The sequence below is a fragment of the Myiozetetes cayanensis genome, unplaced genomic scaffold (genome assembly GCF_022539395.1).
Source record: "Myiozetetes cayanensis isolate MyiCay16 unplaced genomic scaffold, myiCay2020 scf2-11, whole genome shotgun sequence".
Taxonomy (NCBI): domain Eukaryota; kingdom Metazoa; phylum Chordata; class Aves; order Passeriformes; family Tyrannidae; genus Myiozetetes; species Myiozetetes cayanensis.
Genome location: NW_026087411.1, coordinates 95,700,507 through 95,723,834, shown reverse-complemented (window position 1 = coordinate 95,723,834; position 23,328 = coordinate 95,700,507). Strand labels below are relative to the sequence as shown.

The 23,328-nt window shown below is 36.4% G+C and overlaps 1 long non-coding RNA gene across 1 annotated transcript in view; it reads left to right on the top strand.

Annotated features, from left to right (window-relative positions):
* The window catches only part of LOC126639975 (uncharacterized), a 194,482-nt gene that overhangs the window by 790 nt on the left and 170,364 nt on the right, over positions 1-23,328 (top strand). The window lies entirely within an intron of this gene.

Here is a 23,328-nt window from a genome sequence, read left to right as displayed (position 1 = left end):
AAGGGAGGCTTCAGTACTACACCTGCCCCCCCCGGCCCAAGCCGGGGAGGAGGGGGCCTTGGCCCTCCTCGGGCCCGCTACTCTTCTACATGGCTCCTGTTCCTAATTTCAACTGCGCAACCAACCTTCTCTTCCGTTTTCTTAAAGATGTAATTAGCAAAGGCGTCACTGAACTTTTTGATTGGTTTTTTGTCCGGAAATCACCTGGACAAAACCATCCTCAGCCCCAGGGATGGGCTGGTGGGCAAAACCACGACAAGTTCTCAGGGGTGCTCTTTTCAGTTTGTGGCCACCAACAAAGCACTGGAGAGAGTGTTAAATCACCTAACTTTAAACTCCAACTGTAGACTAGTTCTCTGTTCTTCTATAGTAAAGTGACACCTTAGGGAAGCAAGCTGTCTCATTGCCACACAAGTGGGATGAATTTCAGTAGGTTATCGGTCTATAATCATTACCTATAGAGAAACAGAATGTCTAAATGTTTAACTTTGTGAGACTGCACTGAGGTAGAAATATATCCCACCTATAAATATATCCCACCTGTAAATATGATTGTGTGTTACACAGACAAATGAAGATTCAAGGCACTGAAGTGGGTTCTGATACACAAAACTAAGTATCATAGAAAACTATGGACAAACTGACTCGTGGGCCAAATTAAAGCTCTGTAACTGCTTTGTGAGCCAACATACCTAGTAATTTCTATTTTGTAAGTTTCCTGAATGTCTTCTGTTCTTGAAAGTGACCAACACTAGATGAAAACAGATTTATAGCAGGAAAATGGTTGGAAGATCTCAGTTCTCATGTGCTGGAGAAGGAGAACTGAAGAGCTATTTATTAAAAGAATTGTATTACTGAGTTGCTGGCAATAGAATGGGGATTTTATGTAGACAGTTCTGCATTTTCTCTTAATTTCTTCTGTCCCTGGATGGATGTAACTGTTTCAATATTAATATTTGATTATGCATAGACATTGCCTACACTGATTTCATTTTAGGTCCTCATCAGAACTAACAACCAGATAAATATGAGTGAATTATATGGTCGGTCTATACTTCATGAGTCTAACATAAAATTAAAGTTCTACTAAATTAAATGCGCGTGTTCAGGAGCCGTCTGTCAGATATTTTATGTGTTTGTAATAATGAAAGCACGAACAGGTGCTTTGTCAGACAGGTGTAGTTTGACAGTAACTTGCTGATTAATTAAAAAGTTTCTTTTTTATTGAGTAGAATAGTAGGAAACTGGTAGCTGTTACTAATTAAGACAGAAATAAATTTTTCATCAGTGGATTTTTTTTTTCAGGTGTTTAAGGGAGTTTAGCTGCTTTTACCTATATCTGCCTGTGTTAAACCCATTATCATAGATCATAGAATATTTTGGTTTGTAAGGGAGCTTTAATGGTCATCTAGTCTGACTCCCCTTGGAATGAGTGGGGACACCTTCAGCTAGATTAGCTTGCTCAGAGCCAGGTCCATCCTGACCTGGAATGTTTCCAGGAATGGGGCACCCATCAATTCTCTGGGCAACCTGTGCCCAGAGAATTGACCACCCTCATTGCAAAAAAAACCTTCTTCCTTATATCTACTTTAAATTAACCCTCTTTTAGTTCAAAAGCATCATCCCTTGTCCTATCGCTAGAGGCCTTCCTAAAAAGTCTGTCCTCATCTTTCTTATAAGACCCCCTCAAGCCTTCTCTTCTCCAGGCTGAACAACCCCAACTCTCTCATGACTTCTTATTCCTCACTTAAGTCTTTCTGCTCAGCCTTTTGTGCCCAAGAGTAGCTTTGGTGGGACTCTGTGACAGAAATCTACACTGTCTTCAAAAAGAACAATACACTGAATTGTCCTCTAGATCAAACATGCTCTCAATACATGCTTTGAACATGGTGACAGACATAGCAGGACTCTGTTCCTTCATATGTATGTGCCCACAGACATTCATTGATAGTTTGGTGACTCTGCAGGTTATTTCCTGTATTTCATCTGCCAGTAGTACTGACCCAGAATCTGGTCTCCCGTCAGCCAGACATCACCCAATTCCCACAGCCCCTCTGTTTACACAAGCTATGGGATACTCAGAGTGCAAGGCTGCATCTACTGGCTGGCTAAGAGTAGGTGAACAGGTCCCAGAAACTGCCTGTCATCCACACAGTGCCTGCCATGTCATGCTGCACAGCAAGCTCAGGTGCTCACTGCTCACCACAGCATTTGCTACAGCTGTTTGTTCTACCTAGAGGTTAGGATGGCAGCCCTGCTGTATCTTTGGTATTGGGCTGCTGGGTTTTTTGTGATTCTAATAATGAAACGTAAAATCTGGGCTTACTACTGGTCTCGTTGTCAGTTTAATCCTGATAGAAGACTGCCACAGGCTTCATGTGAGACATCAGCCACTGCAATGGGAACAGGTTTCTGTGGTGATTTCAAAGCAGGATTTTTTATTTTTTTAATTTTTTTTAATCTGGAAAGCAAATGTTCTATAAAATATCTGAACCCGCTTAGCAACATTCCCAGTCATTTGCAGCAATCAGTCCACCTCCTGGAAAGCAAAACACAACAAATTTCCCACCCACTAGGGGTGGTAACGCTGAGCTGCTGTATGCTGTTCTTGCTCACCACAAGAAACCACAAAGCAGGCCACATAAGCTATTTAAAAAATAATTAAATTTGGAAGAAAATTGTCATTTTAAGACAAAAGCTGATAATTCATACAAATTCGCAAAGGTCTCACAACCCTGTGAGTAGTCCCTAGTATGGTAAATAATTAACTTTATTGTTAATATTTAACACCAAACCTAAGTCTTTCTGTATGACAAAAACAAATGTAATAATACTTGAGGCAAAATAATATGTATGTACTTCTTTTTTCTTGATATGTCCAACATTATTTTGCAAAGCTGAAGTTAGGTATTCAGGACAACCAGAAATTTTTTAAATATTTAGAAACATAATCTCCCCAGAAGTATAAATAGCCAAATTTCAGCTTTCATGTAATAAAGGTGACTTATTTTAAACATAAATAGGCATAAATATGACCTTTGTGATTCCCTAAAAAGAATGTGACCAAGCCTTTTCAGCCTCATTTCCCAGGTACAAAGCAAGGTATATTTACAGCACTATTAATAATCTAAGCAATAATTTGGCTGTTTTTATTTCAGGAAATGACTATTTTATCTTTTGAACTAACTACTGAAACTATTCAAATTTGATTTCCAAGCTTGCCTCAACATATATGTTGTTCAGATAGAAATATTAAATCATTAATGCTCAACAATATAATTTTTGACTATATTAAAACATTAAAAGTATTTACAGTTGTTCATATTACAGCTATTATTGGCTGATATTATTCAAAGTCAAATAAAATCTTCCATGCTTATGAATTTATTGCCTCTAACTCTTTTGGCCAGCAGTGATCACAATGAACTAAAGACACAATAATGAAAAGATCTCCTAAACCACTGATTAACTCAGCATGAGGCACTGGTCTATGTACAATCACAGAAGAGAGAACTCAGTCTATCCAGAGTCAAATGCTGCATTGTGAATAAATCTAACTCTGCATGTGCTCAGCATGATGATGCCTTTTACTTGAGTCATTCCCATCAGTCACTGTGTAGTGATTGATCAGTGAGGTAGACTAATCAAAATCGGTACACTTTGTCAGTGTTTTGGTAGAGCTGAAGAACCTTTATTTCCATAACATGGAGTATACATCAAGTGTTACTTTGATGTAGCTGAGCCAAGGACCTCTGGCAATGGGATGTCTGTGCTTTGAGCTTGTGATGACTAAAATCAACAATCTGTATTTTTATAAGTTGACAAATATTTCCAATAGCACTGAGTCAACACTTCTAATTATAATGATTATAAAACAAGTCATGTTAAGGAAACTTTCCTGTCTGACCATCAAGGAGCCACTCTGGTAGTGGCACTCGCACCACCTGAGCTAAGGACCAAAACCCCTTCTCAATGGGGGCCTCAACTGCAATAAAAAAATAACAGCTGGAGCTGGGTGCTTCTGAGGAGGGATCCTGAACAAAGTAAATCCTGGGTTTTGATACCCTCACAGTCTTAGTGCACAAAAGCCTGAGATCTTCCAGCAGAGTACTTGGGTCCTGCTATGTCTCCAAGTGTTTGCTCACCTGACTGGCAACAGATCTCCATGCCCTTTGTTATGCTAAGTTTGGTGCCAGTTTACAGCCTCTTGCCTTGTGCTCTCACAACCCAGAGCTACCTGCACTGACCATATTCCTCAACAGCTGTGAGTTTTGGTTGCTCCTTCTTTCTTACAATGAACCCTCGAGCTGTTTCTGCACTGATAATTTACTCTAACACTTTCTTCTTAGAACAATAACCACAACAGGGTTGTCTTGGTCAAGACAGTTAAAATGGAGCCCCTACTATACAATGGAGACCTAGATACAGGCAAAAATTTCACTAAAGTGGAAAATGCACCTGTTTAACTTTAAAGGCAAAATCAAGAAATTCAGATTCACATTCTTTTCATATTAATATTCTCTTTCACTCATTGTCACTGAACTCCTTCCAAAACGTTTTTGATCACAGAGCTGTTTAGGTCATTGACCTATTGGAATGAGACCAGAGAAGAGCTGCTAAGATGAGCAGAGCAGAGCTGGATAACCTTTCATGTGAAAACAGGCTGAGACTGTTGCAGCCGTTCAGCCTGGAGAAAAGGCGGCTTTGGTGAGACTTCAGAGCAGCCTCCCAGTACAAAAAGGCTGGAGAGAGACTTTTCACAAGGGCATGTAGTGGTAGGACAAGGGGGAATGGCCTTAAACTAAAGGAGAGCAGGTTGAGATTAGATGATAGTAAGAAATTCTCTACTATAACAGTGGTGAGACAGATAGATGTGAAAGTTTGAAAGAGTTCAAACTGACTTAAATGTTTTTGATATCATGAGTTGAGTTAGGCTTCGAAGTAACTTTGTCAGTTTCGAAGAATGTAACCATTTACACAAAGACTTTGAGAACTGGCTGATGACTCAGTTACTTGTTAAGTTTATAGTTTGAGATACATAATGAAAATCTCCAGAAAGCTCTGAACACATTCCTTTGAAGCCAGGCCGCCTTCTGATGTTTTACCTTCACAAACAGTTACTGCTATCAAAGCCACTAGACACTGTTTTAAAACACAGACTATAAAGCTAAGTATTATCCTTCCCCTATTCACCCCACACTCCCACTGCTGACACCAAGGAAACTGAGTGAAAAAACCTGATGGTTTGCTGTCTTGAGCCAAGAGAAATACAAACAGTTGAGAATATGCAACTAAATTATCTTATTCTTATTTCCCAAATACTTAAAATATCCTAAAACCAGAAGAATAAATGCTAAAATAAACAGCAACAACAACAACAACAACAAAACAAAGTTTGATTTCCAAGAATGGAAATATAGTTTTTATTACAAGTTACATAATAATAGTTCCTCTACAGTGTCAAAATAACACAAAATAAATACAATTTTTTTTCCAAATAAAACAATGCCTAATGGAAATAAAACTTGATGAGTAGAACAGGAAGGAGGCTCTGAATTCAAGTCCTTACTTCACTTCTTTTAGCAAATGAGTTTGCTTTGGCATGTAACACCAGCACTGAATGTTCAAAATGAAGCAACCTGCCATGAAAAATACCAAAGCTCTTAAAAAGTCTTTAATCAATGCATTTACATCCATATTTAAATGTTAAAGCTTAATTCTTGGCCTTTAGAAAATAAAAAATTTTGGATTAAATTTGTTTGATGCCAATCATCACTCAAACACATGTTGGCACATAGAAACTCCTTGTTTTAAGGTTATCCTTTAAAGTACTTCAAAGTGTTAAAATCTAAGGCTGTAAATACGTAAGAAGAGGGATCACAAAAATCTTTTAGTTTATCAGATAGAACTCCCTTATATTAATGGCTGCTCTAATCTATGATGACTTTCATAAAATGAACAACATTCTCTTGAAGGTTCAATAGGCTAAATATTCCCTGGCTCCACCACGAACACTTTTGTGATAAAATTTATATTACTATAGCCATGCCCTGTCATTGCTATTTTGAAATAAATCTTTATAGTTGCTCCATTACTGACTTTCTTTTCTTGCTCTGATCATCTTTGCCCTTTCTAATTGATTGACTGTCTCCTTATAGCAAGAGTTTCCATAAGCTTTGGTTAAGGTCTCGGCACAGGGATGTGTTCACTAATCAGGTCCTCAGAAGCAGATTTAGAGCACTAATTACAAGCAGCTGGACCCTCTAACCTCTTATAGCTATGATTAAACAGCAACTTAGACAAGCAGCTTCCTGTCTGACTACTGCTAAAACTTAACCAAGACCTATTGTCTTCCAGTTAGCTGATTTATTTCTATATCATGTTACAATGGAGATCGTTTACAGTACATTTTTTTCTTAAACACAAGTGGCCTTACATGCATGCCTCACAAATTCCTTATTATTTGTTACATAACCCTATACAGGCAAATTAAAGATTCTCAATCAGTGTCTATTACTTTGACTGATGGATCAATAATACAAACCCCAAGCTAATAATTTTATTTATTTATTTGGTATTCTTTTTTGACTGGATGAAATGGAAGATAATTTTATTATTTCTTTCTATAAAAAGCATAGAGATCAGGTGGATTACAGAAATTTTATAATTTCTAAATATAAATTTTTGAGTTTAGATTGAATTTTGTACCTCTTTTTTGTTGTTGATATAATTAAACACTACATACAGTGTGTTTGACAAAGTGATAATTTTGGTTACTTAAGTTTCCCATGAAACATAAAATCCTTGGTATGAGGACAATCAAGTTTTGCAGAAGCTTAATGATTTTTTTCCTTCATCTAAAAAGAGTCGTTATAAAGACCATTAGGCTTTTTGCTTTTACATAGTTTGCATATTATTTAAATTCAACAACTGAAAAAACAAGTTTTTTGTAATAATAAGTGACCCTTCTTTGTAACTGATACAGAAGAAGTCAAACTGATTGTCCTTTCCTACGAGATGATTTTTAAGGCTCTGATGTTAAACAAAGTTCAGTAACATCTGATTTTTTTACCATATTATTGAAAAAATTTAGTTGTAAGAGCCTTTTATATACTTTATTAGTCTTTTTTTATCCTAAAGAGAAGTAACTGGAAATAAAATTTTCCTAGATTTTGGCTCATACTGCAGCTCTTTCCCTTTTCCATCGATTTTGTGGTATCCATCAGAACTAGCCATGGCTGTCCAGTCATGATCTCACAAACACTGGCTTATTGTAGACACGTGATTTAAATACATCAACTTTCAAATAAATTGTCCGGATCTCTTATTTTTTACCCACTATCTTCTCTCTGTCTAGGTTAAATCCAAGTGCAGGTCAGTCATGTGGTCACTGGAAAAAGTGAAAATAGTAAAGGGCATGGTCCGGTGACAAGCATAAATCAAGTAATTCACTCTTCCTTAAAATAATTTAAAATACTCCCTCAAAACACCTTTCAACAAAAAACAGGTTTTCAAAGGAATGTTAATTTTTATTCTTGATATCATTTGACTAAGATCATATTTTTTGTGCAAAGACACTTGTCTTATTTTGATAGAAGAAATTCCCACTTTCAGTTTCTGAGTTATTCACCTCTCTCTGAAATGACTGAAATAACTTATATCAATGCTTTTTAGTTTTCAACTCATCAGGAAACAAGAAGATTTAAAAAGGTCAATGTTCATTTTGGTCACTGAAAAAGTACTCTTAAAAGAATAAAAATATTTATCTTTTCAAAGCCTAAATTACTATCTTATCTGTATTTTGATTTCCTTTATCAGAATTGTTCAAAGTTCAAAAATAAGCCATTAGAAAATTGGTCTCATTTTTCTTATAGGTTATTATAGTTTAATTAATGATATGTTAAAGAATCACTCCCCTGCACTGTTTTTTCTAAAATAATTGTTCAAGATAAGAAGCTGTAGTCAAAAGACTTGACCACCTCAGTTTCTGCTTAGGCCTGACAGAAACATCTGTCACTGGAACATGATTTTATTCACTTATTTTAATCCACCTTGGATTTCCTACTGCTTGAATTTATTAACTTATGCAGGTAAACATTGGCATGAAAACTGATTAGAGGACTGAGCCCAATCTTAATGTCTGTGACACCTCAGGGGTGAATCCCAGCTCTTCAGACTATTTTACTTACACTTTATTGCCCTTTAACTGTCTCATCACAAAGCAGTTGCTCTGGATAGCAGAGACCATCACTGCGCCCTCACCAAAACACAGGAACTTTAGCTGGGATGTGGATCTGGTCCTGTGTTTTCCAAAAAGATGAATTTCTCTCCCTAAAATACAGAATGATATGCAAAGATAGAGCCTTTCTTCACGCCTTGGGCTCTGGCCTTTCTGTAGTCACTGGGCCAACTTGGACAAGCTGGAAGGGGCCAAGACTGTTCCTTCAGGAAACTGGGCTGGCTTATTTTTACAGAATCACAGAATGTTTTAAGGGACCTATCTTAAAGATCATGTAGTTCCAGCTCCCCTTGCCAAAGGCAGGGAGGCCACACTTAAGTTCAGGTTGCTCAGGGTCCCATTTGACCTGACCTTGAATTTCAAACAGTATTTTTAAAATACTTTAGAATAGCCTGTGTATTTGTCCGGGTACCCATACTGTCTCTTTAGACAAGCGTTTGGATTCAGCCAGCTGTCCCTTTTGGCCAAGACCCTCACTAGCTGCCAGACTGCTGTCACAAAACTCCTGAAACAACTTCTCCCCTTTTAATTGGGTTATTTAAACAATGTGCTGTACCACTTTCTTCCCCATGTGGCCTTCAAATCCTACTCCTCTGACTTTGCCCATTTACAGCACAAAGCATTGGTGGCTGACAGTAGAGTGCCCTGCTGATGGACATTTGGCCATTCCCCCTCTCTCCCCTTGTCCCTCATCACATCTTTTCCCACCTCTGAGCTGTCACCACCTTTTCCTAATCTGCACCAGGGAGAAGAGGAGAAAATTAATTGTGTCACTTTAACATATCATCTTTCTACCATCATAACCCTGGAAATGTCGCCTCCTTGCAATTACAGTGAGCTTGCATGGGTGCAACTTCATTTATTTAAATAGCCCGACATCTGATTGACACATGCAAGTATGTGAGCAGAATCTTGGCCTACACCTTTGTCATTGTGAGTTATTTCAAATGTAAGAACATTATTTACTACTTCAGTTACATAAGGATAAATATAACTAGACATATATTGCTGCTGTCACTTCTCTCCCAAAAATACAGAATTAATGAGCTCTGGCCAGACAGTCCTGGTTTGTCTCAGGTTTGTTTGGTGGAGGTTGTGGTGGCAATACGGGTATACTTTTTTTTTTTTTTCCAGTAGTTAAGTTTTAAATTTTTTAAATTTTTTATAAAACTTTGGCTACAGGTTATTTCTTAAACAATAACATAAAATTTTTGTTTTGCTAGAAAACTCCTCCTTTTCAAACCTGGCCTGTGGAACAGTGAAGCTGTTTTTCTGTGTTTGGCTGTGTTTGTAACTGTATCCATTCAGCCCTGAAACTACAGACTTCATTTGTTCCTTCATTGCATTCAAAATCCTACTAAAGGTAAAGGAAAATCCACATTACATGTAAAGCCTGGAATTTATTGCTAAATGTGGATGAAAACTTCACAGTCAAAATGAAGAAATATTATTAGTCCTGATTTAAGACAAACCATTTCACTGTTACTTGTTTGGAAATATTTTATTTTTAACAAACCTGAACAATCTGCATCAAACAATCATATATCACAGAAGTGGGACATATTTTGGTATATCAGCTTAATACTTCTTGCTAGATATTTTCTGTTTTCAGTTCTCCATGTTTCTTTTGAATAGGTAAATAAGTACTTAATTACTTAGCATTATATATATATAAGATTATGGAGAATTCACAGATGAATTTTAATAGAATTATGGTTTATTAAGAAGTTTGGGGGTTTCTGTCACAAAATAAAAGAACAGAAATGTTCTGTAAGATCCTATCTAATACTATGTTTTAGTACTGGTCAAGAAGTTTATACTGGACAGAATTGAGAAATGTGTCAAAATAAGCTGAGCCTAGATGGTCAGATAAAGCTCAGAGAAGAGACCTCTAAAATGTAAGATTCCATAATGAAGAATGTTAGTGAAAGTAATATCAGTTTTGGTATTTTTAAATTATTTTTTCATTAGATAAGCTTAGCTTGTTGTAATTTGAGCCAAACAAAAATAGATTTTTTTTTTTTAAACTGCATGTTGGGGAAGTGGGAGGTTGTTATGAAAAGCGTAAGCTTCCTTCCTGTTGATTTTTTTCAAAAGGAATGAGTGTTTTCCCTTCATTGTTTTGGCAAATTTTATGGAAACAAATATTGAAAGGATAATATTTTTAACTTAAAATACCCTCATTTTATCCTTTTGAAATCTAATTATATTATACATATTTTATAAGAATTCCAGAAATATTTCCATTCTTCTAAGAGAAATTAAAAAAAATATATAGAAACTTCATTTTTATTTTATGAATCAATGAACTAATTATCAGATAATTTAAATAATTTTACTTGCTTTTCCTATGTCAATAAAAACACTTTGTACCAAATTTAGAGAATTGATTCTCTCAGAAATTAAAATGAAGTAAAAGTTCTTCACAGTGATTGTCTTAATTTTCTGTTCTTCAAGAATCAAAAAAAAATATTCTACAGTTATTTTAATTTAGACACTAGTGTATGGAAAACAATAAGTTAGGTTCACATTTTATATAATTTTTTCTTACCATACTAAATTATAAAATAATGGTGATAGAGCATGGATCTTGATGTCATCTAGTTCTTTATGGTATTTTCTTCGTGATCTCAGTAACTGTAAATTTCTGATTACTTTTGGAGCTTTAATCTCAAAACATAGCACAACACTGATTTTTTTTCCTTAGATCTGAGGAAGAAGCCTTTATATTTTGTTAGCATTAAGGACAGTTTCTCACATATTCTTAATCTAGTTGTTTAATACATGACAGAGCTCTCAATCTCAACCAAAAATACTTGAAATTTACTATTTTCCTAGTGTGCATTAGCTGACCTACTTCTGTTTAGTCTATGTATCTCTGAAAATAAAAAACATAGTTTTCCAAGAAAAAATCAAAGCCACACTTCTGCACCTAAATGCTCTGACTTCTCTAGCTCTATTCATAAAGGTGGGTCAGTATATGAAAACATACAGAACTGGTCTGGTATCTTTCTCAGATCAGAGCTGCTTCATTCACATACAGAAAACATACTTGCAGCATTGCAAGAAAACTCTCAGCAGTGTCACACAAGGCTATGGCTGCTGCTCTTTCCATTGCAGGGTCTCTCCTCTTGCTACAATTTATTGTGTTTCTTTTCTACTGCTTTTCCAGCTGACACATTCTTTCTTCTCTGAAGTTCCCTGGTTACCCTTTAATCCTTCTATGGTCATTTTGCTCTTTAAATAGCCACCCTGGAGCAAACACCCTCCAGACAGTTCCCTGTATTCAATCTATATGCAGTGTCTGCTCTCACAGCCTGATCTTTACCTGTGCTCCTATACAGGCCGCTCAAGAGTCGTGGCCATGCAGGCACACGCAGTATCTTTCTATACTTCAAAAAATTGAGTTTACACTTAAATATCTCTCATAATCAACAATAACAACAAAAAAGGTTGTTACTCCTATTGTATTTTATACAAAAGCATGTGAAATGCTGTAAACAAAAAAGCAACACTTTTGTATCTCCAGCTTTCAAACAGTATTGGTGATACTCATGGTTTTATACCAAATACTGTTATTAAATTTAACTCTATAGGTGTTTATAAAAGTGTTTAAACCTCTATGTAGTCCACAGTTAGCTCCTGATGTTTTATAAAAACTCTTTATTTCAGGGATGAAAGAACTTTATGGAGTTTTATTAGTTGTTTGGGGTTTTTGTGGGTTTTGTTTGTTTGTTTAATTGATTGGTTTTAGTTTGGTTTTTTGTTTGTTTGGGGTGGGTTTTTTTTGTTTGGTTTTGGGGGTTTTTTTGTTTGGTTTGGTTTGGTTTGGTTTTTTGTCTAGAGGGTAAAAATTAAGTATATGAAACATTGAAAAAATGGAAACATATATTATGCTCGAAGGAAACCCAAATAATTATAAGATAAATTGTTTTACATTTCAGTACTTATGTAGCATTACTTATTATTTTCAGAACTGTCACTGCTTTGGGTTTTTTTTTCTTTCCCACTTTTCCTGACTGCTGATTAGTTACCATATGCTCAGATAAAACCAAAAACCTCTAGCAGCTGAACAGGTATTCTATGTAGTATGTATTTTAAAGAATTTTTTTGCATATTAACAATTACTTGTTTTCAGAGTTTCTCCTTTTTAGCATCTTTTTAAATTTATTAATAACAGTAATTCTGGTTGTCATAGTTCGTATTTTTAGCAAGGAATTTTTCTTTCCTCCTGCCGTGTGTGTGTGCTCTGTATATTGCCCATTAGTTGAACAAAGGAATCAGCCCGAGCCCTAATGGTCGAGATTTGTTTCCTTGACAACGAAGGGGGGAGTTGGCTGGTGTGTGACTGGAAGGGGGTGGAGGCTGGGGGAAGAGGAGAGTCTCTCTCTCTGCCGGGGTGAGAGGCTGCTGCGGGCTGCAGACACTGCCGGGTTCCTTTGTCTCTTTCCTGTCGGAGGGGAGTTCTGGCTGCTGCTCTTGGCTCAGCTGTGGCTGGCTGCAAGCTCTGCTTACAACGGACCCTAATCAGCTGAAGTTTGTGAGTTTTCTTCCATTGGGAGAACTTTCTGTTTTATTGCTGTTGTTTTCCTTCCCCTTCTTTCCCTCACCTCCCCCACCTGGCGGCAGCCAAGGATCTCACAGCGCCGCCTGGTGACGGGCACTGGACATTACAAGTTCTACTCCTTCAGTGATCCAACAGCGCCACCTGGTGACTACAATAGGACACTACAAGTTTTTTTACACCTTCAGTGACCCAACAGCGCCACCTGGTGAATGGTACAGGACATTACAAATTTTGCATCTCCAGTGACCCGACAGCGCCCCCTGCTGACTGTGGTTGGAACTGCACCAAAGGGTGCAAGAAATTGAACTATTTTCCTTTTGCCGGTTTATCGGTTTTGTTCTTGAAGGGGATTATTGGTGGGTATAGGAGTATTACTTAGTTATTTTACTTGGGTTTTTTTCCGTGTTCCTATTAATACACACATACCTTTTAATAAAGGGCTGTTATTTTCCCTTTTCCATAATTTGTTTTCCTTCAATCGAAACCTCTTAATTTTGGATTTATAATTGCTTGGAAAGAGAAGTTTGGGTCTTTTCCTCCTAATCCATCCTCAGCAAAAGACCCTTGTCTCATTTAAACTGGGACACTGGTACTCTACGGTTCTCCAAGTTTTGTGGCAGGAAGATGTAAAGTTTTGCTGACTCTCTGAATGTCTTGTTTATATTGAACTAGATAAGACTATGAATGGACTACTGAGCAGAGATACATGCAACAGGAAAAAGTGACAGGTACAAAGGTCTTCCATTCTTCCACAAGCTGATTTCTTTTTTCTGTCTCAGAAGTCCTCATCATTTTGGATTGGAGAGAAAAAATTAGGAGAAGGTGCTACTGAGCTAGTTACATAAACTAATTTCTGAAAGATTTCAGGGATAGATACACCATTGTTGTCTGATATTTGAAGAGCCACAAAATGTTTTCTGGCTTCCAAGGCCCAGTGCCCATCCAAGAAGAAAAGGTATTTTGCTTGTCAATTGCTAATCCAAAGGTCACTTTCATCTTATTATCAATAGCTACATTATAAAGTTCTTTATAATAAAACTATCTTTCAAATTTTTCTAGTTTTTTTAAACTTTTTTTCTTTTTTCCTCTTTTCTTTTTATCACCAAAAAGTAATAGCACACAACACCTTCTGTAATTTACATCTCACAAGACAAATTGATTGTTACATCAAAAAATTTGCAGCAAATCGTTTCTATATGACATCAAAGAAACTACATAGGACAACTCTTTTAAATAACTTTATTTCTTTGTCTCAAACTTTTTTAGTCTGCTGCCAATACAAGAACTTTTCTAATGCAATTACATCATAGAGTTTTGAATATTAAAGATTAGAAGGACAGAATTCATGTTGCTGTTTTTGTTATTATTATTATTATCTTGAAATATTTTCATTGGAACATTATCTTGTATAATTCATGCATTATATCTTCTTTACAAACCAGCCTGAATGTGGAATAAGGCCCTGCACCTTATTGTTTAAATTCCTGCATTTGTTTTGTTTTTCTTGTATCCAAAATGTGATGATTTTTTACAGGATTAGCTATCCAAATCCATTCACAAGATGTGAGAAGGTGGTCATAAGGATGTGCATGTAAAAATTCTGACAGCATGATTGAATACTATATTTAGATTCTCTGAGTCTTTCATTATTTTGGCCATGTTTTTTACTGGGGTAAATGATAAAATAGAATTCCAAAATAGATTTTTCTCTTTGTAATAGGAGAGAACACAAAACTTCACTCCTTAACAGGAAGAAAATAACATGAATTTATGGGGTAATGAAAAAGAATTCTAAACACTTTTGGCATTCATTTTAATGTGAAGTGTTTTATCTCTGGAAAAACTTTAAATCAAAAACCTCAAAATTTAAATATTTTTTCAGTAATTCATTTTTAATCAAGTCTAGTTTAGATTTAGAAGATTTATTAGCTTTACTCACTTTAGAAATAATTAAATCATAACCCTCTATTATTACCTCTGGGTTGAGAACATTCCCTTCTGTCTCCATTAGGCTTTTACCCAATTGCTCACTTTTTCCTCACTAGCAGTAATTGTTTCATGCAGAGAGTCCAGCTGTTAGACCATAATATCATTGTCCCTATCTATCATATTCAATGAGTTCTAGAAAGATAAATCACTTCTGAATGCTACAATGAGGAGATATCTAAAGATAACTTTGCACATAAACAACACTAAGTTTCTTGTTTCAATTTGTGAAAACACTGGTTTTTTATTGCACTCATGGAAATTGAAATTCTTTTGCATTTTATTTGCAGGAAAATGTTTAACTCTTTTAAAGGCAAATCTTTGGGGACATTGCTGAGACCTGTCAAACACATTGCAACTTACTTTATGTTGTGGATTCAAAATCTGCAACGATGAGAGATTTTATGGTTTTGACCTCAAACTTGACATGATTTGAAAATTCTTGGATTTGGCCTGCTTTTATATTCAAAAATAATATAACTTATTTGCAGTTAATGTTTCTCTTTGTGCTTCCTAAAATAATGAGTTTGGTGCATATGTTGCAGTTGAAAAGCAAAACTGTAGTGGATGGTCAAATTTTGATATTGGGGAAATGCGGCTTCTAAAAATATTGATTTGAGTGTAAAACACTTGATTTGATTGTAAAGCATTGTAAAAAGTTTTATATTCCTAAAACCTTATGCACATACAAGTTATAGCTGTTACCATTATTACTAAACTAGTTAAAGCAGCAATAGTTTTTAACTGTGAAGATATATTAAAAGTTTATTAAAAAAGTCCCATTTTAACCTTTATAGAACTAGGAGCTGACATGATGCTCACTTAATATTCTTCACTCATGCCGTTGAAGACCCAAAGCAGCTTGTCATGGGAAGGTGTATTAAGCAGCATGACAGAGACTATAGGGATATTTTGACACATGTCAAATCAGGGGAATGGCTATATTACCCAGGCAGCATAAGGAGATTATTATGAAATTCCACGGTATCACAAACCTGTCAGCATCTGGAACAGAACTTGAATTTTCACAGAAAAGTTGGGTTTCATTTTTGCAAGTACAAATACCTTGTAAGGAGGTATTATGTATAATTCAGTTTACATATATCTATACTCCAGGTATAGAATCTTAGAGCCTTACACCAATTACACTATTCTCTAGAAAAAGTACAAATTCTGATTGATTGATTGATTTTCCTGTATTGTGAAGGATGAGTATACTGAACTCCTATACATGTTCTGATGAGACTACATGTGCATAACACTTATAGCCCAGTTAGAAAGGGGTGAAAAGACCCTAAAAAAGCAATACTGAAGAATGCTCACTTGTTCAGATTATTAGTGCTGTGTAAGTGACTATTCAGACGTGTTTACTTGTAACAGGAGAGAATCACCATGTCAAACTGAACAGGGTCCAGACTCAGGCCCAAGAGCTACCGCTGAGCCTTCAGAGCTGTTACACACTCAGAAAGATTTGGAGCTACGCTTTGACCCAAGCCGGGAGCCATCTCTTGACATGGTGGAGGGCAAGATCAAACAAGGGACACAACAACCAGTCTGCCTTTGGCAGAATTCAGCCAGCCTATTGGGCAGGTGTGTGGACATAAGCAGAGCCATTGCATAGCTGGCTTCAGAGGCAGAAAAATCTTCCTGAAGTTTGCATTTACATTTACTAATAGCTGCTATTTCTGTAGAACAACACTCTCTTCTGCCATGAGTTTTGTGAGTGCAAGGGGAGCAGTAAGAAAACAGCCTCATATAGCCTGCTTCTTGCTGTGCATATGCTTTTCAATGTTCACCCCATGCTGCAGCCTCTCTAATGTCTTAGAAAACCATAAAACTCACAAAGGCAGGCATCAAAAGAGTATATGGTGAGATAACACCAAGTCATTTATATTAGGGAAATGGGTCACTGCTATGTAAATGAAGGGAGAGGGGAAATACTAGTATGGAGGAGCTTCATCTGAACTGCTTTTACTCTTTAGCTCAGATCAATGACACAACTTTTGTTTCTTCTCATTCTAAGGATGTATGAATGTTGTTATAAGGCTTTTCACAAAAAGGGACTAAGATCTCCTAAATATCATCTAACAGATAAAAACATCATTGTATGAACTTTAGTTACCACCCTGTCTACAACATCCATATAACACATATTTTTAGAAAACTAAAGGGAGAAAACCAGGTGTCCAGTCTTTAACATAACTGTATATGTCCATATCTTGGGAATCTGTATGGAAAATTGACATTTGCTGGATGAATACTATGTCTTTTTCCTATTTAGACACTAAATAAATAGAGGAAGAAAGGAGAAAGAGTTGACTGCATTCCTTTACCAGGTGATACAGCAGAACAACAGAGATGAGCACGTTACACTGAGGTGGCATCCACCCCTACATCCTGCTTAGTTTCTAAAAAAAAACCCTTATAATTACCATATACTACTTATGGTGTCCTTATAAAAATTCTTTGGAGAAAAGGCCTCTTCTCCTGCATTATTACATTTTTATGCAGTGATAACTACTGAACTGACAGAATGGAGTAGAGATGGATTGCAGTGTAGGCAGGCTGGAGAGTGTCTCTAAGGTAATATCAAGTATGAGGTATGAAAGACAGGTTCCTTGAGCCAGAACTAGTTGGACTTCTTATTTGTGGTATTTTGTCTTTTGATTGTCACTTTGGATATTAAAACCAAGTAGTTGAAGAATTTTTTTCAGGAACAAATGAACTCAACAACCTCTCCCTTACATTTTATCTTGATAATATATAAAATACAAAACACCCCAAATTATTTATTTTGTTCCAGAAGTTATTATGTTAGCATAATTTTAACAAACATAATCTTTTGCCAAACTGCTGTTTTCTGCTTTGAAAACCCTACTTGTTTGAAGAACAGAAAATTACTTGAATTTAAGACTGTTGCCAGTAAGTCCATTCATTAATAAACTTTGGAAGCATTTAATTAGGGCCAGACAAACTTGCACTTAGTCTTGCAAGTAATCACAGTAAGTAACACACAACATAGGTTAAAATCTGTCCAAAAATAAATAATTCCATGTACCACATAACAAAGATTTACTATCAATTAACTCAAATGCAAATTATTGAAATACTTACAAGGAGAAGTGGTATTCTGCTTGAATGGATAGGAAACTCTGGCCCCTTTAAGTGTCAGCACAGTAGCAAAGAACTAAGCAAGCAATATAAATTAGTGAACCATAGCCAGAATTATTAAGACAAAATTGATTTTTAAAGCTACTGAAAATAAATCTTAATGGCTATGTATGCCACTGAATTTAGCAAATTTCTTCAATAGAACAAATTGATAGATTTAGTCCACTTCACTGCCAGATGCTACTGAAATTATTTCAGGATCTATAAGCAAGAATGTTGCATGCATAATCACATGTTGTCACAAATTTGGCAGCTACTCTCATCTTTGCTTCATTGCTTTGCATGGTTCCCATTTGTCATTTAGTGTCACAAAGCTTCAAGCATGAGAGATTAGAGCACTTCAGCTAACATGCTGCTACAATGGTTTAAATAAGGAGCAGAAACTCACTTTCTAAATGTAGCCCTTAGAGACAGACAAGGAAGATTACTCATGAATGTCTGAGTTGATTAACAGGTATATTTCCAAGACTCATCTCTTTAAATTTGACTTAAAAATGTAAAAAGTATCACATCCCTATCAATTAAGCTAATCCATCTATTAAAATTCTATATTGAAATTAATATAAACCCATTAAAGTATTATTTTTGTACCCTTCTTTCATTCTACTTTCTCTTTAACTTGTCATTTAAGTCTTTTATGTCTCTGATTAGTTTTGAACCCATTAATTACAGGGTACTGCACTGAAAGAAACTGTCTCTGCAAACAAGTAGCTAAAAAGGCATTTTTCTTTTAAGGCAAAATCTGAAATGAAGAAGATAAAAGAAATATTTGATTCAGTTGTTTTAATTTCTCTAAGGACATTGTTAAAAGAAAGAGATTTCAATGCTCTTCTTTTAGAGATAAGCTATTGTATTTTAGAATGTAGCTTCTAAGATCACCTAAAGGATTTTTTAAAGTAAACACATACCATAATTTATTGCAGGAGAATCCTTTGTTTGCAATTTTAAAATTGACAAACTCTCTTATATAGCCCAAACAAACAGAACTCACTCATATTGGCTTACAAACACATTCATATATACCAGAATTTGCTGTCCTGAGTTCGTATCTTGCTCTGCAGGGATGGACTAAGATCAGTGCAATACTATAGAGTTTCAACAGATGGTGAATTCTTTTATTTCTTTTTTTCTTCTTCCAGATGTGTTATTACTCCTATATATTGTACACAATGATATGCTATGTTTATTGTGATTATACCAGACATAACTTCTGTATAATTTTTTTGTTTCTCTTGTCCTTCTCTCTTACCATTAGACTAAACTCATCAACAATCATCATAAGCTTGTTCTTCTTCTCTGTTTTTTCCACATGAAAGTACTTGTCAAAAATACAAATTGCTTGCTTCTCATAAAAAAAAGAAACTAGATTTAGATGCCTTTAACACCACCTTTACATAAAACTACTCAAACTATTATCATTCAGCCACGCTGAAGTTAATGCAAGTTCTCTTACAGCTGTGTATGATGGTAATTTGAAATATCATATACAGTGACACCGATCCTTGTTCTAAATTCACTTGTATTAACCATAATTTTCAGAAGATGTTCTAATTTGCTGTGTTATACATAAATGTTATCATGTCCCTTTTATTTTTTTTTTTTTTGCATAGCATCTATATTAAACCACTGCTTATGCTTTAGGTACAAATTAATATACTATAGAAATAAAAATAAATATTAAATAACAATGAGTCAAAAGACTCTGACTGTGTTCCAAACTTCATTTGTGTTTATATAAGGCAGACAAATAAACTGATGGATAACTACATTAATCATAAAAATAATTGTTCTGATTCTATAAGACCTTTAAAAGTCAAAGTGATGATCATCATTTCTCTCTTTTGTTGTTTGCTTATCTGAGCAGAGTTTTATACTTAATTGAGCTCTACTGATTTCTGCAGAAATCAGATGAACTACAGTTTTGTAGTGGCAAACTTTGAAAGGGAAATTACATTAGAAAAAGAGGAAGAGATTTTATTTGAATTATGACATACTGTGGATACACACACACATATATATGTAGATATGTGTATATATTATCCTGTGTATGTATATTTTAATTCTGAATTCAAAAGAAGCACTATATATAAATAGAAAATGAGTAACATATGCAAGGCGTATGGAGAGTTTTCATGTTAGAGGAGTAGATGAGTATTTCAAGCTCTTATTCACATATTTAAGATATTATGGCATAGTAAATAACATCTTTTTAATACAAAAGGATCTGTAGAGCTTTGAAGAGAGATGGAATACTCTAGTTAATTTATCTTAAAGAAAAATGATGTACTTAATGCAATTAAAATTTTGTACATAAAAGGAATAACATGGAATTAAATAGGCAAATAATTAGTGGATCAAAACTCAGAGGGAACGAATGGACTCCATTTGGGGAACTTTGGAGGCCACTTGCTCATCACAAGCACAGCAGCTCTCATGGTTTTTCTAAGAATGTGCAGATGAAATGTGTGCAATGAAATAAAGTCAGGTAGAAGAAAAATAATAACCTGTGATACAATAGAGAAGAAATAGAAATGTATTTCCTGAACTATACCATTATAAACAAACTGGTTTATTTGGATAAAAGACTCTAGAATTTCTTCTGTTCATCACTCTTGGAAATTAAGATCTCAAACCTGCAGGTGTGCAGTCATAGCTAGAGGGGAGTAACAGCTAGGAATTTGCCAAGAATGCTAAATGCCATGTGAAAATAATCTAGTTTGCTCAGCCACTGTAAGGACCTGCAGCTTCTACCTATGTTATTTAAAGTGACAGTCCTTTTACTGCAGTACTGACCACATATATAGGTGACATCACGGGTGGTATATCTTAAGAAATGTTTATCCACATTATTTCACTTTCCTTACCAATTAGCTTTGTGTTGCTTTCATGTACTCCTCCTACAAAAGAGAGAGTTTCTGTCAACTCTCATCACCTGAAGAGCATTTTCAATAAGTCAGAGAAAATGATCCTTCCCATCTGCTCAGCAGTGGTAAGAGCCATCTGGAAAGCTGAGCCCAGCTCTGGGTTCCCTGGTCAATGAGACATGAGAGAGCTGGGACTGTTAGGCCTGGAAAAGAGAAGGTTCAAGAGTAATCTTAGCAATGTGTATGAATACATGACTGGGGACATACAGAAGTTGGAACCAGACTCCTCTCCCTTATGCCCATTGAAGGACAAGAGGAAAAGGGTGCCAACTGAAACACAGGAAATTCTGTTTAAATGGAAGAATAAAACTGTTTACCATTAAGGTGGTCAAAGACTGAAACAGGTTACCCAGAGAGGTTGTAGTATCTCCATCCTAGGAATTATCCAAATACTGACTAAACCCAGTTCCAGGTAACTCAGGTTTTGTGATGAAAGCTCATCTGAACCCAAAAAGGCCCAAAAGCATGTGGGGAAACCAAAATGGTACCTTGCTTTGGCTACTTCAAGGTCATCACAGGAGCGTGATCAGCGCATCCCGGGTCCGTCTCAACAAGCCCAGAGAAGTAGAAGAGCACAAAGGAAGGCAGGAACCTAAACTAAGGACTTAGAAGAAGGGACATTCTGTCTGGGCCCTTCTTAGTGCTTTTCCAGCAGAACCTCAGCCCAAGTGTCTGGTCATGAAACCTATAAAAATCAGTCAACAGTAGAGCTGCACTTTTGGACTAAGGAGTGTTGCTGCCCGGGATACAGGGAGCATTATGGGGTTCAGAGGAAGAGAAGTTTAGAGACTGTAGATTTATTGTAGGATATTTAGGAAGAGGAGCAGAAGTGGGGAAAGGTATGGATGTAATTGCCTTCACAGATTTCACAGAATATTCTGACTTGGAAGGGACCCATAACGATCATCAAGTTCAAAGCTTAAATGAATGGCCTCTACTGGGGTCAAACCCATAACCTTGGTGTTATTAGCATCATGCTCTAACCAGTTGAGCTAATTTATAGAGGAACAAGGGGAAAATCTCTTTCCTACATGTATGCAGAGAGGAGGGTCCGTGCTGCTAGAAGCTCCAGTTAGACATTAGGTTGGAACAGCCATGTGTCTGTGATGCCAGCAACTGGAGAGACCGGATTGAGTGAAACCATGCAACAGCCTCTTCAGTGGGACCAGGGCTCAGAAGCCCTGACGTCCACTGTGTCAAGGACAAGTGAGTGTGGGCATATGAGTGAGTATGTGATCATTAGCAAAGATGAGGCTACACCAGTTGGCAAGTAGGTGAAGTATCTTGGGAGCCAGGTGTGTCTCTAAAGCTGAGACAATAGGGCAGTTGGCTAATGAGTAACAAAGGTGCCTTGTCCAGCTTCCAGAGAGTGGTGCAATTCTGTGTGTCTCTGTGCAGAAGTGGCCCTAGGAGCAATAGCACATGGAGAAACAAAGGATTCAGGGGCAGCTATTGGAAAGGTTGTCTGAGTCCAACTGCTGGAAGGATCTACCAAGAACATATGCATATATGTATTTTGCACTAATAGGTATTCATCCTACTCAGCTAGAGAGGGAATGAGACGTTGATGCTGTGTGTGTCTATGTGAGTGTGGGCTGTGTCTGTGTTATCTGTCTAGTCATCCACCTGTATATCCATATATGTGCTGGACGTGTGTGTTTATGTGTGCCTATTGGGGATATGTGTTCAGCCCATTGGCTGAACCTGCAGACACGGAGCTGAAGGATACTTGCTTCCTGGGCTGCAGGAAATGAAACAGGAAGCTCAGCTTTTTGTTGCAGCTTTTGCCTCTTCAGGGACTCAAGAGGCATTTGGATTTGGTGGCCCTGAAGGAAGATATCCCCTGGCAGCTTTTCCTCTTTTCTATGGAGTTCCTGTAAGTCCTGTGGAGCAAAAGGCTTAGGTAGAAAGTGTGATACCCCGTGGCTTGTTAGGCAGCTGGCAGTCATCCACAGCAGTGTCACTGGGTGGGGCTGGGGATGCCTACTCTACTGCTGCAGTGTTAGACAAGTGTGCAGGGATAAGGGAGACAAAACTGATGAAGTCTCACCCATGCTGTCATTTGGGATCAGTCCTACTGTGAATGACATGTCTTCATGTACTGTAATTGAAAAAGAGAATAAAATCATGTAGGCAAAACTGCTTTTGTGGTACAGCATCTTTAGTACATACATTTTTCTTAGAACAGGGTCTTTTTTCTTCTAAAGAAAAAAAATGAAAATATTTGTCAAGTTCTCTGTCTACACATGGTGTGACTATATGTTGTATCATTACCGTAGTCTCTGAACACCCCATGGTTTTTCAACATTTTTACGTAAAAATGTATTTATCCCCAATGCTAGAAATAACCTTTTTCTTCCTACCTTCACCTCCCTGTAATTTTCTTATACACTCCCACTCACAATACTCATCCACATAGTTCTTTTGTCCTTTTTCCCCAA